The following is a 16,597-nucleotide window of genomic DNA, read 5'->3' on the forward strand; positions in this document are numbered from 1 at the left end:
TTCCATGACCTATGGAGATCTTTCTGGCCGAAGGACGCTCCTCTTACGGGCCCTGACAGGGCTCTATATAGAACTCAAGCATCATATTTGATAGTGCCCTTTCCTTCCAACCACAGATCCAGGCTCTGATAGGTTCTTGTTTTGTAATGATTTGGATGTGGAAAATAGTCTTGTCCCTCTGGTCAGAGTCTTCCAAGAGAATAGTAATCCAAGCACTAATAACCTATAAATTGGATTCCTGAATGCTCTCTACTTAGGCAATCCAGAGTATCTTCTAGGTAGGCTGCAGGTGGTTCAGAACTCGGCAGCCTGGTTGCTTCCTAATCTCTCCCTGAGAACATATATGACCTTCAATTTGGACACTCTCCACTGGCTTCCACTAAAAAAGCGATATTGTTTAAATCCTTGGTCCTGGTTTATAAAGCCCATCATGGCTCAGGGGCCGGCTATCTGATGTAGAGGATCCATGACTATGTCCCTGCCAGAACCTTATGCTCTTCTTCTGAACACTTGGCCAGAGACCCAAGAATCTGCCGGCTTAGAACGGGCAACAGGTCCTTCTCTTATTGGAAGCCAGTCACATGGAATAAACTCCCTTTGGAGCTGTGTACTATGCGTGATCTCGCAGCCTTTTAAGAAAAAACTAAAGACTTGATTCTTCCGACAATCTACATAGGTCTTCGCTGTCGGTGCCGTTATGTCTTTTTAGCACGGGGGCACTCTTTGGAGTAGCTGCGCACTGGATAAATCTCAATAACAAAACATTACATACAGAGGTATCTTCCATGGACACAAACACAATCCCACCATTCACACAAAGCAAAGAGCACACCCTGAGCCTAAGCAGTCCTGAAGAGGTACGCTGATGGCCCTGTCAACTGAGGGGAGCGATCAGTCCGGTGTAACATCGCTTGCAGAGCTTCAGTTCGGGTGAGATTTCCAAATACAGCCATGGTTTCTGAGCCCCAGGCAATCACAAGTGTTACGGCCTATTTGTGAGTAGCCCCATGAGGTAAATTTGTAGTTCTAAAGGCCTCTTAGGGTGAATTGTGTACTCCTTCCATGCTGGTCCAGCCACAGGTATTTGTCCTACAGTGTCAGCAGGATGGAGCAGCGGCTTTGTGAATTTCCTTTCAGTGGTACCCAAACAAACCAAGGCACAAAAGAGAGCAAACCTTCCCCAATTAACTACTACTCCACCTGTGGAGGTAACACTTCTCATGAGCGATGGAGAAGAAGGGTTCAGGGAAATCTACCTACACTTCATACAGACCCTCTGTCTATCATCCTGGCCACCTGAAGTCTGGTCTACTACAAAGGACCCCCAGGAATGCTTCGAAGAAGCCCTGAAATTGACAAGCACCTGGATACCGTCTCGGGTGATTAGTGTGCTATGCAAATCAACACAACATAACATAACGTAACACAAGACTGCTGTCTGCATCTCTCTACAGCCTCCATCTTATGGACCACTTTGGTTCGGGAACTCAAAATGGACTTCTGGGTTGCCTCATTCACATGCACTACACTCACTTCATGCATGTAATCAACTTACTTATGCCTACTACCCTTCCTGGTTACATGCCATCAACCAGGATTCTCCAGCCATCTCTGTCCTGGGCTTTTCTTTCAATCTGACTCCAGCTGTAACCCATCTTCTTGCAGTCAGCTTCAAGGCCTAGCACCAGGTACTTCCTGGCCTTTCTCTCATGTTTACAACACATGCATCATACTTGTCCGATTTGAAGGTAGTGAGGACATTGTGGCAGATAACAGACCAATTTAGCACACAGGAGAGGTCAGTAAACGTCTGTCTCTGGAAGGCGACAGGTAGGAGGCCTGTCCTGCCGGGACCCATTGCTGTCACCACTGTCCACCTTCTGTGGCCTGGCACGGTGATGCTCATAAGGAGGTGGGTAAACTTGCTGTGATCATCTGGACCACAGACCCCACTCTAGGTTTCATTCCATGTCATGGGTCATGCTAAAAAAAAATCACCATAAACTCACTATGGGGAACACGAGGCAAAGGCAAACATTCTTCAGCTGTGGATTACAGAAAACTGTATTCTACCTGGTGTCTGCAATGTGCGATTGACAACTCTTTGTAAATACATTCTCTGCCTCCCTTCAGGAGGGAAAATAAACTACTGAACTGAAAAGGAGTGGAACTGCTGGCGTAGCAAAAACTTCTACTTCTGGCTCATATATTATAGTCAGTTTGGCAGAGAAGAAAAGCAGAAGGTTGGAACAAAACAAAACAAAACAGAACAAAAAAACATAAATAAAAACAGCCAGTTGTTCTTTTGTGTACAGATGTTTGTCTTGGCAGATTTCGCCCTCATGTCGAGTTCACTTTCTATAACGTGGAACACATTTTGTCATCCTGGGATGTGAACAATTTGTAACTCATTACTTCAGGGCGAGAGAGAAGGAAAGAAGCAAACCAAGCCAAACAAGGCCTCTTGCACAGGGCTGGGGGTAAACTTAGCTGCAAACACTCCCGTAAAGAGCATCATGAGGTAAGTACAGAGATCACTGACGCACTATCGAGGTAAACAATATTGTTTCACACAAATATCATGTCACAAATGTCATTCACCAAAATATCGTGTCCCTATACTTATAATGGTAAGTACAAAAATATTGGGGAGAAAATATTGTTGACACGAATATTGTCAAAAAACATACAAAAATATATATTTTTTTAATTAAAAAGAGAGTTTAAAGTACTAAATGTTAATTGTCAGGACCTTGATAAGTCACGAACACCATGTGTAGCCAGCCTGCGGCTGCCTCAATAGCGTGTGTTCGCGTGTGTATACACACGCTATTGAAGCAGCCGCAGTCTGGCTACACTTAGTGCTTGTGACTTTTCAAGATCCTCCTGACCACCCGTACACCTACCATACCTCAGACTTCACACGACTCTTTGTTGGGTCTGAGTTGAACTATGTTTCTATAGTTAGTTACTTCCGCGGTTCCATAATCTGTGGGTGCTACTATTGAGATTGAATTTCTGTTACCATTTGATGACTCTTCTTGATGGACTACTTACAAGCTTTGAAAAAGTACTTGAATACGACGAAACACGTGTCGGCTGTCATTAACCGGTCATTCAGAATAACAAGCATTGGAAATGCAATAGGTCTCGCAGTAGTAAAGTTTGAGCTATAGGTGTTATTTATTTTTTTGTTTTTTATTTATGTGTTGTTTTTTCTAAATAGCTAAATTAATAGCTTTCTTCTTTACAAAGCCAATAGTTATAATTTTTGTAAATGTGACACCTCTAGCATTTGTAAAGCAACATGTTTTGTATTAACGGGACTTATATGTGACTTATATGTATTGATATAAAAAAAATCAATGGCTTTAAAAAACAATTAATAATTAATACGTAAATAAAATGGATTTTATTTTATATTGCCAATAGCTTAAAGTTTATTAAATATATTTAGTGAAGATGCTGTGGTTGCGCTGAGTGAGGGTGAGTGAGGGTGAGGGTGAGTGAGGGTGAGTGAGGGTGAGGGGTTGAGGGTGAGTGAGGGTGAGGGGTTGAGGGTGAGTGAGGGTGAGGGTGAGTGAGGGTGAGGGGTTGAGGGTTAGTGAGGGTGAGGGTGAGGGGTTGAGGGTGGGTGAGGGTGAGTGAGGGTGAGGGTGAGAGGTTGAGGGTGAGTGAGGATGAGTGAGAGTGAGGGGTTGAGGGTGAGGGGTTGAGGGTGAGTGAGGGGTTGAGGGTGAGTGAGGGTGAGGGGTTGAGGGTGAGTGAGGGTGAGGGTGAGTGAGGGTGAGGGTGAGTGAGGGTGAGGGGTTGAGGGTGAGTGAGGGTGAGGGTGGGTGAGGGGTTGAGGGTGAGTGAGGGTGAGGGGTTGAGGGTGAGTGAGGGTGAGGGGTTGAGGGTGAGTGAGGGTGAGGGTGAGGGTGAGTGAGGGTGAGGGGTTGAGGGTGAGGGGTTGAGGGTGAGTGAGGGTGAGGGGTTGAGTCACTTGTGAGTTTAAGTTTCAGGAACGACTTGTGTCATGGGTGATCAACCAGGTTGAGATTCACTCCACAACGAAGTAACATTACGCACCGATGAACCATACATCAGGGCACAGAGAGGGGGATGGTTAGAAAGCTTTGCCACACTCGCAAGTTTATGAGTTTGTGGTACTAACAAACTTGTTTCTAGCCCATTCCAACCTGGAACTGGCTGGATATTTCTTCTGGACCGGAATCGTGTTTCTTTACAGGTTGGAAATAAAGCTGGACCTCCACAAAATCTAGTAGAGATGTAGGGGGAGGGATCCTATATGTGGAAAATATTTTCCCTGTGGAGAGAACAGAAAACTATTCAATTGCATCCATGTGTAGTCAGCTTGTCACCGTTAATTTACACTATGTACCATGACCACCATTTAGGGGTCGCCAAGGGTCACTACTGCGACCCCTAGCATGCCCCTTGTGACCCCGGCACTGCCTTAGTGACCCCTAGCGGCAGCAGTGGCAAAATCAGTGCCAGGAACAGAAGCAGCTCGTCCTTATGGACGTTGGTGGGGGGCTTCACTCCTTGTTTTTTGTCAATTTTATATTATGCCAATAGTGAATAATATTACTTTATTCACTGTTGGTTTAATACACAATGGAGTACACATAGCTGGAATATGAGTTTCCCTGACAGCTGAGGTAAGTAAAAAACATTATTTTAAATGTATGTATGTTGCGTGCGTGCTTGCAGTTTTAAGTCTGTTAATGTAAGAGTGTGTGTATGTGTAGGCTGATTGTGTGTGAGTGTGTGTATGTGTGAATACGTGTATATGTGTACGACTGTGTATGTGTAAGCATGTGTCTGTGTGAGTGAAAGTGAAGGTCAAAGGGCATGTGAAGTCACTTCCATTACCCCAGGCTTTTGGTGAATGGACGTCCATGCTGTGTATTACTGCGCAGGCAAAAAGCCTTATACAAATAGGGGTTTTAAGTATTTTCTTGATGAACTAGTGAAACCCCTGCAACTGTATCATCTTTCAGTCGTGTTTGTAGAAGATTCGAAAATCCAGAATTTCTCAGAAATATGCGCCCCTGTGAACTAGCACACACGTGGGATTGCACAATGTTTTTGTCAATCGGTCCCACTGTGTGCGGGTGGGTACCAACGTATCTTCCTCCTATGCAGGGCCACTGGAAGAATGCAATTGTACGGCGACTTTCGCATGATAGATCTGTCGCATTTGCCACATAATCCATCATCTGCCGCATAATTTGCAGATGTTAACAAATAAAATGTTGATTCTAAATCTAACGGTTCAAAACGTACTAATAATGTAGCACCACATAGTGCCTCACACTGAAAGGCCCTTTGCAAAGCTGGACTGATCACCTTTTTAATTTCTTACTGCTCTATTCGGGCATTAAAATTGTACTAATGAGGTGAAGCCAATGCTCAGACAGGGTTACCAAGTTTAAAAATGCCGAAATAATGAATGTAATACTTTTACAAAATATGCCGCATAATTTGCCTTTTCCTGCACCATAATTTGCTGATCTCTGCCGCATATTTCCAGGGGACCTGCTCTGATGTAGAATTTAAACTTTGCACTTTAGAAAACACGTAGGAAGACTGTGTCAAACAAAAAAGATTTAACAGCAGATAAGCGTTACAACAATGTGAATGTTGCAGCAAGTGAGGCATGCTCTGGAGGCTGGGAACTACATGCTACCGTATCAGAGATCTCAGATATGTCTTTCTAATGTTTCGGGAGCTGGGGGGTCTCTCTTTTAGCAGATCTCGCCTGAACAAGGAATGCCGCCCCCCCCCCCCCCCCCCCCACGTATCTATTCTTGCACGTCGCCCTTGTGGGGAACAGTAGGGGGGACGGCTTCATTCCCAGAAGTGCACCCCCCCATGGTGAATCTCTGGTAGATGCCCGAAAAGCGAGATTTCTGCGGACAGCCTGAGCATCCTGTAGGGGAGCAGGCTCAGGCGAAGGAGGTGGGGCGGCTGATGTGACAGACAGCTGACAAAACCCACAGCGAAGAGGGACCAGAGACAACTGCAGGCATTTGAATGAAGAACAAACTGCGAGGGACGGAGAGATGTGCGGCGTGGAGAGGAGGGGGAAAAGGGGGGTGTGAAGCTGAAAAGGAAGTTGAGGGAGCTGCGATTGAGACGTGAGGAAGAGAGGGAAAAAGAGTGAGGGGACGCGAACGGGGGAGGTCTGGAGGATGTAGAGGTGAGGGAAAGAGAGATTGGGGGAGGGGGGAAGTGAAGAGACAAGAAGGGGAGAGAAGGGTGAGATGTGAAGGAGCTAGAAAGGGGAAGGGTGGAATGAAATGGAAGGTGTGAGTTTGAGATGGCGGGAATGTAGATTGAGATGACAAAGGCGAGATGGAGTAGACAAGACGGACGGACGGAAGAGAGGGGAGGGGGAGGAGAAATGCGACACGGCGGGAAGGGGAGGGGGCGGAGCGGGTACAATAAACAAGACGGAGGGAAGAGAGGGGAGGGGGGAGGAGAAGTGCGACAGGGGAAATGCGAGACGGCGGGAAGGGGAGGGGGCGGAGCGGGTAAACAAAGACGGACGTGCACGCGCTTTTAAGCTCAATGCGCATGCGCATTGAGCTTAAAAGTCACGGGCACTGCAAGGAATCGCCACGATTCCTTGCAGTGTGGATAAAGAGTGGATAAGTCCCAATACTCTCGCCTTGCTCGATGCGCATGCGCATCGACAGGCGAGACCTAAAAATGAATGGAACCAACCATCTGTCTATGTGTACCTTTTACTGATTGCTATTGAACTTACCCGAATGGACCCGCTAGAGTGACGGACCTTCATATTGTCTTCTTTGGTAGTGCTCTGGACATTTTTTGATTTGGTTTGTATAGATTGGTATTCTCACCTGTACATGACACTATAGGGATGACATAGTGTCTTTGTTTCCATTGAGCACACCCACTCTACATTTGATAAACGTACTCTCCTGAAATTGTGTATGTACTGTACCTTTTCTTTACCATTGTCATCCTGTTTGTCAAATAAAGAGTGTTTCCCGTGTTGATTCCTATATGAACATTGAACAAGACGACAACCCAAACTGCTGGATACAATTACCCCAAATTTGGCATAAAGCAAGCTTTTGGTCTGCAGATTGTGCTTTTTGTAATTTGGTGTAAATCGGTTCTTAAATTGTTGAGAAATTTAAGGTAATCCAAATTTGTTTATCTGCGATTGGGGTAATTCTTGAAAAAAAACGAGCCTGTGCAGGGAAATGTAGAGCTCTGATTGACTGCCAACATTTCAACCAGGCAGTGTTAGTAGCCATTTTGGGACTCGGCCTCAGGGACAGGGTAGGAATACCCTCACCCCCAAACCTTAGTGTTCGAGTCTCAGAGGTACCCTGGCAGGGCAAAAAAGCATTTTTAAATGTTGTTTGAAATTAGCAAAATTTGTAAATTTGAGACAAAAATAAAAAAATCACGATCTGCCGCACTTCTTTGTACTAAAGCCCCAGGGGATGTATATCCAAACTCCAATCCTTTCTCCTTCTCCTTCTCCTGCTTCAAAAGGGACCTGAAACTCCATCTCTTTACCGACAAAGCCAACTGAACCTAACTCTGACAACCCAGTTGACTATCCTTGCTACCTTGACTGTCAAGGATTGGTGGTTTGTCCGACAGTTTCACCTACCTAAGCCCCCTCTTGACTCACCCCTCCAATGTACTGTCACAAAATGTTTATTTTGTTATGCATACCTCATCTTGTATCCTTATACCATGTTTTTCACTACTCTATTCATTCATGTTGTAAGACGCTCTGAGGCCCACAGTTCTAGCCAGCGCTATATAAAACTTCTAAAATAAAATAAATAACAAATAAATAAATATAGCATACTTTTGAAATGAAGCAGGCACGGACTCCTTCAAAGTGCGAAAGTTGGTTTATTTGATTGTTCCCTTTAACATACAGAGGCCACTGCCTCTTCCATGACGCGTTTCGACCACCAACATGTGGTCTTCATCACATAAAATATATATATATATATATATATATATATATATATATATATATATATATATATAAATATATATATATATATATATATATATATATATATATATATATATATATATATATATATATATATATATATATATATATATATATATCTTCACCATTTGCCCAGAGATGAGGCCGCACTCCGTCACAGGTAAGTATTAAACCCATTTATTCCAGATACAGCCAGCTTCCCTTTCCTTCATAGTGCCCCCCGCCTGACGCGTTTCAGGGAATCCTTTCCCTTTCCTCAGAGGCCGACATGAGCAGACCAAATTGCGTGCTGCTGCACTGTCCCCTGCACGCTTTTCAAATTTGTAATTGGCCTCCGGTGTGCCTATTTAATTTTATTCCACTTTCGCATTGCATGCTGGGACCTGCAGTTCCTTTGTGCACCTTTTCTCCCCTCCAGTGGGTCGAGTGCTCATGTGTGATTTCAGGGGCAAGTGTTACCCTCCATTAGGCATTTGAAAAGGACTTTGGCTGTCTCCCATTTCAGGAACCTTCTCTGCCGATCACAAAAGGATTTCCCCTCGCACAGTCCATGTTAATTTCATTGGTGGTGCGTTGCCTCCACGGCCGGAACCGCCGTGTATTAATTACTTCACCATTAGCCCAGAGATGAGGCTGCAGTGCACTCCGTCACAAGTAAGTATAGGCACACCAGAGGCTACGGTATGATGTTGTGTGTATATGTTTGCGTATGGTGCTTATGTGGGGAAGAGCCATTTCTTGAGTCGTTTTCTGAAGATACGGTGGTTGTCGGTGGATCTTATGTTGGGGGGTAAAGAGTTCCATAGTTTGGGTGCTTGAACAGAGAAGGATATGCCACCCTTTTTTTTTTTTATTTAATCTTGGGATTTTGAGGCGAGATACCCCTTTAGAGCGGAGGTTCCTTTGTGGAATGTGTTTGGTGATTTTATTCCTGATGAAGAGCGGTCCCATTCCATGTATCGCTTTATGGGTGATACAAAGTACCTTGAACGTGGATCTTCTGGTAACCGGTAACCAATGCAGGGCTTTCAAGGCAGGTGAGATGTGGTCTCGCGGTTTGATTTGCAAGAGTAGTCTGGCAGCCGAGTTCTGAATCCGTTGTAGTCTTTTCATGGTTGTTAAAGGTGATCCGTGGTAGAGGCTATTGGCGTAATCGAGATTGGACAGAACAAGGGAGATGGTAGCTTAGACTTTGTGTGGAAATCCCAAATGAGGGAAAATTTGTTGCAGCGTTTTTATAGTGACAAACCTTGATCTTGCTAGTTTGTCCACTTGGGCATTCACCGACAGCTTGGAGTCCATGGTCATTCCGAGGTTTCCTACTTCCTTCAATACGTTAGGCGGCGATCCCAGTTCATCAGGCTAGGCGGCAAGTGGGTCATAATGTTTCCAATTGCCACACATGAGTATTTCCATTTTGGAAGCATTCAATTTGAGATGGCTCTAAGTCATCCACTGATCCACGGCTCTGGGACAACTGAAAATTGGTGATTTTCCAATGTCTTTGGGGTATTCCAGTCGAAGGAGTATATGATACATACACAATAAAGCTGTAAAAACTATAAACAATTCAATGAAAAATATATTAATTCATTTTTACAAGAATAAATATTACATACTTCAAACCTCAAAAAACATATTTACTAAAAATACTATAGGCCCGATTCACAGAACTAACTGAAGACAAAATCCTAAACGTACTTCTTTTAGTTTTCACAGAAGTTAGGATGTTGTCTTAAGTTTGTCTTAAGTCTGTCTTAAATTTGTCTTAAGACAAACTTAAGACAAAATCCTAACTTCTGTGAATACCAAAAGTAGGATGTATGACGTTACCACGCATACTATTACCACGCATACCATTACAACGCGGTATTTACAACGCATACCGTTACAACGCATAGCGCTTTGAGGTGCTGGATAGTGGTAAGTATAATTTTATATTCCAACTCCAGTCCCCGTGGATACTAGGGAAGGTGTTGGATATAAAATTAAACGTATTCCCTATCCTAGAGCGCCCCCCAGCGCAATGCGTTGGATTGGTATGCGTGGTAATGCCTGCGTTGTAAGTGTAGTGCGCGGTAAAAAATGCGTGGTAAACGTTGTATACCCCAAAAGTAGTAAGTTTAGGATTTTGTCTTAAGTTAGTTCTTTGAATCAGCCCCTATAAGAGTAGGGAAAGCATTGGACTTCAGAGGGGTAAGATTTACTATCCGAAGTCAAACGCTTTAACTACCGTTGCAAAGTATTTGGATTACAACATTGTGCTTAGCTAAAATACTGCCACTCCCACGGAAAGGAACCAATGACTGAAGTTGGCTGACCTATTATCCTATGGAGTATGTTGAGTGGGTGGGAGCAGAATTTGAATGGCACCACTGCAGACCAATGACTTAAGAGGGCTGTTGACAGCCCCTGTAAGCACACTCCATGCATATTTTCTGTCAAATCAAAAGGTCTAGTGCTAGACTTAATAAAAATAGAGGGTTCCAGTCAAGAAAGAGAGGTTGTTAGGGGGAGATGGTGCCGATGCCCAGCCCATCCTCTTCATTGACCCTAAACCCATCCAAAACGGTGCCCAATGTAGTATGACAGGGCCTGCCCACTCCACCGATGCCAGCCTGTACCCTCCTGCATGGCCACCATCACCAGCCTTGAAATCGAGCATGACACCCCTTAAATGGCTGCCTCTCCCTGACTGTCCCAGTTGCAATTCCTGAATGAAAGATGGTATAAGTTTGTCTCTCCACCCCAACAGTTCTTTTCTACTCCAGGATTTCTGTGGGTGTGCATTAGACAACTTACAGTAGAAGGTGTATGCAGGCTGCACCATCCCACAGAACACCAGCAGGCGCTCCAGTAGGTACCTGGTGGTGCGACAACAAGGTGTTGCATTGCTAGAAGGAAATTAGGAAAATTCACCTACTACAATTGGCCTGAAAAATGTGTGCACCCCTACAGTGGAGGGAAGAGATGGGGGTTATAAGCGAGGTATTTAAGTACCCGAGACATATAAAGCACAAGAGTGGAGGGGAGGAGGAGTGGAGATATACATCATTTATATACCACATAGGTTTAAATGCAGCAGAGGAGGAGAGAGGAGTTATTATTATTTCATTTTTGGGATCTTGTTTGTAAAGAGCACTAAATGCAGTTGAGTGAATGTTTTCGAGTGTACACACTCCAAGATGGTGGACCGAATGACAAAGCCTTGGGGAGGACATGGGGGGGGGGGGAGGGTATGAAAGGGAATGTTGTTTGTAACATGCACTATCACCAGTCACAGTATCCGGGCACGTTGGCGGTGTGTGTCTAGTTCTGCCTGTGCTAAGTTGATTCATTGAAAAGACAGGTCTTCAGCATCTTATGGAATTCAAGCAGAGGGGAGGAGGCTCTGTTGTTGAGTGGGAGGTCATTCCATGCTTTAGGAGTGATGTAAGAGAACGCCCGTCCGCCTGATCTGGCTCTGTTTATGTCAACAAACAAAGACCTGGTTATGTATCACACATTTATATCAGAATTGCAGGCGAGAGTCACACCATTTATTTTTGAGGTAGACATGGTTTGATATCTATTAATACACCCCCCATGTGTGTCTTTTTTTTATATTACAAAACCAATGAAAAGCAGGTCGATATCCCACCGAGCTTGACAAGTGTTCAAACCTAAAAAAGTGAAGTGAGTAAAGGAAGTGCCTCAGGTAAGCAACACCAGGAGAGAAGCTGGTTGGTACTCACTACTTAGCTCACTGTGTCATCATCGCACCTCCCAGAAAAAAACGAAACCAACTCCCAGTTATGTGTGATTAAGGAAAAGCAATGTGTCCAATAAAAGTGAGATATTTTATATTTTATATTTTATATTCTTATATAGCGCCTGACTAAACTCCCGAAGGGGTATCTCCGCGCTTTTTGCAAGTGGCAGAATATAACTCATAGTAACTATGGAGCAATGAAGGATTGTTACTCAAAAAATTAATTGCTTGCGAATAGGTGAGTTTTAAGAATCTTTCGAAAGGCCAGATGGTTGGTGTGTGATCTCAGTGTGAGAGGAAGCGAATTCCAGAGCTTTGGTCCTGCGTGGGCTAGAGCGCGGCCTCCTTGCCTGGCCTTTTTTATTCTAGAAACCTGTAGCAGCTGAAGGTTGCTGGATCGTAAAGAACGTCCAGGAACATAGGGCTGAAAGATTTTAGTCAGGTATTTGGGGCCGGTGCCTATTAGACACTTGTGAATAGTGCATAGGGTCTTAAATTGTACTTGTTTTCGCACTGGGAGCCAGTGGAGTTTAGTCAGCAGGGGGCGGGAGGGAGTCCTAGGTGGAACATTCAGGACAATCCTTGCCGCAGTATTTTGGACTACCTGTAGCTTGTTGAGTTGTTCTTCGTTTGCTTCTAAGAGCAGGCCATTACAGTAGTCCACTCTGCTAATGACTAGCGCCTGGACGAGTGTTTTTTCTATGACAGTCTGGTAGATAAGGAAAGACCCTCCTTAGCAATCCTATGGCCCGAAAGCATGTGCCAGCCACTTGGTTAACATGGTCTTTTAGTGTGAGTGCCTGATCTAATAGCACCCCCAAGTTTTTGACAGTATGCTTAGGACTGGGAACAGGTCCCAGTTCCGGGGGCCACCACTCAGGAGACCAAAGTGTTGCTGCTTGCCCGAACAGCATAACTTTGGTTTTCCGTACATTGCACTGAAGGCAGTTTGATGACATCCACTCCGATACTGCCCTCATTCCGTCTGCATAGATTTACCCAAATCCAAATCGTCCCAACCCTAAAGACCCCCGTGGAAAAAGGAGGCTAATTGTGCTGCTCCCACAAGGTTAAAATTGAGTTACAGAAACACAAAACAACTGTCTATAATTTTCGTTGTGTCCGTACTCCTTTAACCCTTTTACTGCGGTGGACATTCCTCCGCGGTGTGGGCGTTCTACAGAGTGGGCAGAGCTGCGTTGGCCAACGGCCGATGCGAGCACGGAAGGGGTTAAAACAACAGTGTCATGTTTAGACCATTTTAACCTGAACAGCCAACATGTTTCATTGGCATTGACTTTGTGGCAATTTCATCAGTGCACGGGGATCCAATCCCACCTCAAGGATGCATCGGATCTGTCGAGTTTCTATATTAAAATAAAGTTAAAAGAAGAAAAACAAGTGACATCTGTAGTACATATATTATGTTTAGCCCAGGAATATTACGTTTTCCAATGCTTTATGTATGGTATATTTACCGGGCAGTTGCCAGGTGGAGTCCTACCAGCAAGCCACCATTAAAAGTCACAAAAGATCTCGAAACCTCGAATGCCTAGAAGTAGATATGTGCATATTATCACATCTGGTATTCTGCATAGTGATCCACCCACTCTGGTTTTCAATAGCCCTTTTCTTAATTTCATTTTCCTTTTTTAAGTTTTCCCTGATTCAAATCGATTGGGAGCCCATAGTAGATTAAATATAGACTCTCATCATTCTGCCAGCTTCTTCACTCATGTGGTCATCCAGAACATTTAATAGCCCAGCCACATTAATTTCAATCACGTATCCTGCCCTGGTGTTCCAATTTATACAAAAAAGCCTTTGTAAGCCTATCTCAGCGTCGAGCTCGGCTTCAGCGTCTTCCCTGCACCGCCCGTTCATGCAGCTTGCTCAGCTAATGGTCTGTTTAATCTTGGAATGTATCAGAGTCTGAGTCCTGCGGAGTGGAGGCTTGTAGGTGGTTGGTGGAAAGAGATGTGACTGTTCAGGAAGGTGGGCCTACATTGTGTAGTGCCTTGAATATGTGTGTTATGAGTTTGCAATTAGTGCATTTGTTTATTGAGAGCCAGTGGACCTCCCTGAGGTGTGGTGTGAGGTGAGTTCTGGATGGTTTGTAGTCTTTTAGTGAGCTGCTTAGTGATCGCAGTGTAGAGGGTGTTCCTCTAGTTCAACTTGCTACTGGTGACTAGGGCATAAGTGGTAGTTTTTCAGGGTTGTTTGGGATCCATTTGAAGACCTTCCTCAGCATCATCTGGGTTTGGGAGCAGGATGCAGTGATGGCCTTGGCTTGTGCAGTCATATCCAGTTTGCTGTTGTTGATAAGTCTGAGGTTCCTGGCGTGGGTGCTGGTTGTAAGTCCGAGTTCAGCCGGCCACCAGTTGCAGTCTCATGGCGAGGTGTTCTTGCTGAAGATATTGTCTGTCTTGTCGGTATTGATTATTATTATTATTTCCACTTATAAAGCGCCTGGCTATCTAGTGAGTTTTCCAGTGCTCAGCATAGGTACAAATGTCTAGCTGTAAAATTAGAATAACCTCCAGGTTTTCAGGTTCTTGCAAAATAACAGCAGAGACTTGCAATGTCTTATAGATTTCAGGATGGTATTTCAAAGTTTTGGGCTCTAAATATGCGAAGAAGCGGCCTCCCATATTCGCCAGACGGATTCTGGGCACAAGACATAAAGCCTGATTACCTGATCTCAATGTGTGTCTGGGCTGATAGGATGCCACCAGATCCTGGCTATAGCACAGGCCTCGTCCAGCTCCAGCTCTGGAGATAAACATTGGGCTTTAAATTGAATTATTTTTTCGATCGTGAGCCAATGCAGCTCATGAAGGAGAGGAGAAGCCAGGCCATGCTTTGGGAGCCAATACAAGAGCCTTGATACTGAATTCTGTAGCCCTGTAGACAGCAAATAGAGGCCTTGTCAATTTCCAAGTAGAGAATATTACCATACTCCACTCGGGAAGGTATTGAGGCCTGGATCAGTGTTCTTTGTGCCCAGCGGAGAGTGATCCAAATAATCTTCCTCACCCACCTCATCACGGCAAAGCAGGTGGAGGACCCTTTAGCCACTTGGGGTCGCATAGAAAAGTTTTCATCCAGTCAGAAAACCAAGCCCTTTACTTTTAGGGATAGTGCTGGAAGAGTCCCCAAGGACCCAGGCCAGTGATGTGGACCCCAGAGCTGTGGATTCTTGCCATGTTCGACAATTTCGGTCTTGTCACTTTTAAGTTTAAGCGTGTTACTCTTCAGCCAAGCAGCAACAACTCATCTTAGTCCAAGACTGAGGGCAAATAGGTTGTGCCCCTGTGCATACAAGGAAAAGATGATTTGTGTGTTGTCTGCATAGGAGAACAGGGTTAAACCACAACTAGCCACCTCGTTTGCAAAAGGGCGAACATACAGGTTAAACAGCACAGGACTCCAGAAGCCAAGGCACAAATCTCTGACTTTGCGTCTGACGAAAAAACCTATCTTTCAGGAAGGAAGTAATTCAAGCGACATCTCTCGGGTCAATTCCCAATGTCACCAGTTTTTCCACAAAGGCAGAGTGGGACACAGTATCGAAGGCTGCGCTGAGATCTAATAAAATCAGTGCTGCTGTTCTGCCCTCAACCAAGGGTCGTTTTAGAGGTTCTGTGACTCCTAAGCGAGTGGACTTTGTACTGTGCCCAGCCCTAAAACTCGACTGAGATGGGTGAAGGAATTGCTGAGCTTCCACAAAGGTGGTGAGCAGCAAATGTACATATTTTTCTAAATTTTGGGAAATGATGAGCAGAATGGAAATAGGTCTAAATTTAGCCCAATTGTTCATCCATTTAGCGACCTTGATCATGCAGGCAGTGGACGTGTTTGTTGTGTTGTTGGTCTTGTCTGAGAGGGAGAGTATGCGTTGTGTGCCATCATCATACATACTCTTCTATGAAGAGTATAGTGATGTAGTGTGCACGGGTGATGGTGGCCAGAGGGATCATGTATGTGTTGATGAGGGTGCGGCTGAGCGATGAACCTTGAGGCACTCCACAGATGAGTTTATGGCTTCCGAGGTGCCAGGTTGACAGCTTGTATTCTATATGTTAAGAAGGAGCAGATCCAGCGGAGAGTGGTCCATCGGATGCCAATCTTGCGCAGGCGCCTGATGAGGCTGGAGAGTGAGACCGTGACAAATGCTGCAGAGAGGTTCAGGAGAATGAGGGCTGCCATGTTCCCTCTGTGAAGGATCATGCAGATGTTGTGTGTGGCAGTGATGAGTGCTATTTTTGTACTGTATTTGGGCCTTAATTCGGACTGAGTCGCATCGAGGAGCTGGTAGTTGCCGAGGTGGTCATGAGGTGTTGGTTGATTGGTTTCTGTAAGACCTTGGCTGGGTGTGGTAGGAGCGAGTTGGGTCTTAGGTTGGAAAGCGTGGCTGGGTCAGCGGATGGTTTCTTGGGCAGGAGATTGATGGCGGCGTGTTTCCAGGTGTCCTGGAATGTGTCTGAGTCAATGGAGGCGTTGAGAATGAGTGCTAGGGCTTCACTGATTGGTGGTAGTCCTTTGGAGACGGCGTGGTGGCAGCAAGGGTCAGAGTGCCCCCTGAGGGGATGGTCTTCATGGTAGCAGGGGTTTTGACTGTGGTGATGGCCATGAGGTTATGGTTCATTTATGGCCATAATGAGAAGTTGGGTTGCGATGGTGACCAGGTCAGGTTAAGGGTCAAAGTTGCTTTTTATTTGGCTTTTTGTTGCAGAAGGACTGCTGGAAGCGGATGGTCTCCACCTTGTTGGCGAAGCTGCAGTTCTCCTTTGTCCTTGCTTCAGGTTGAAAGTTCTGCGATT

The sequence above is a fragment of the Lissotriton vulgaris genome, chromosome 9, assembly GCF_964263255.1.
Source record: "Lissotriton vulgaris chromosome 9, aLisVul1.2, whole genome shotgun sequence".
Taxonomy (NCBI): domain Eukaryota; kingdom Metazoa; phylum Chordata; class Amphibia; order Caudata; family Salamandridae; genus Lissotriton; species Lissotriton vulgaris.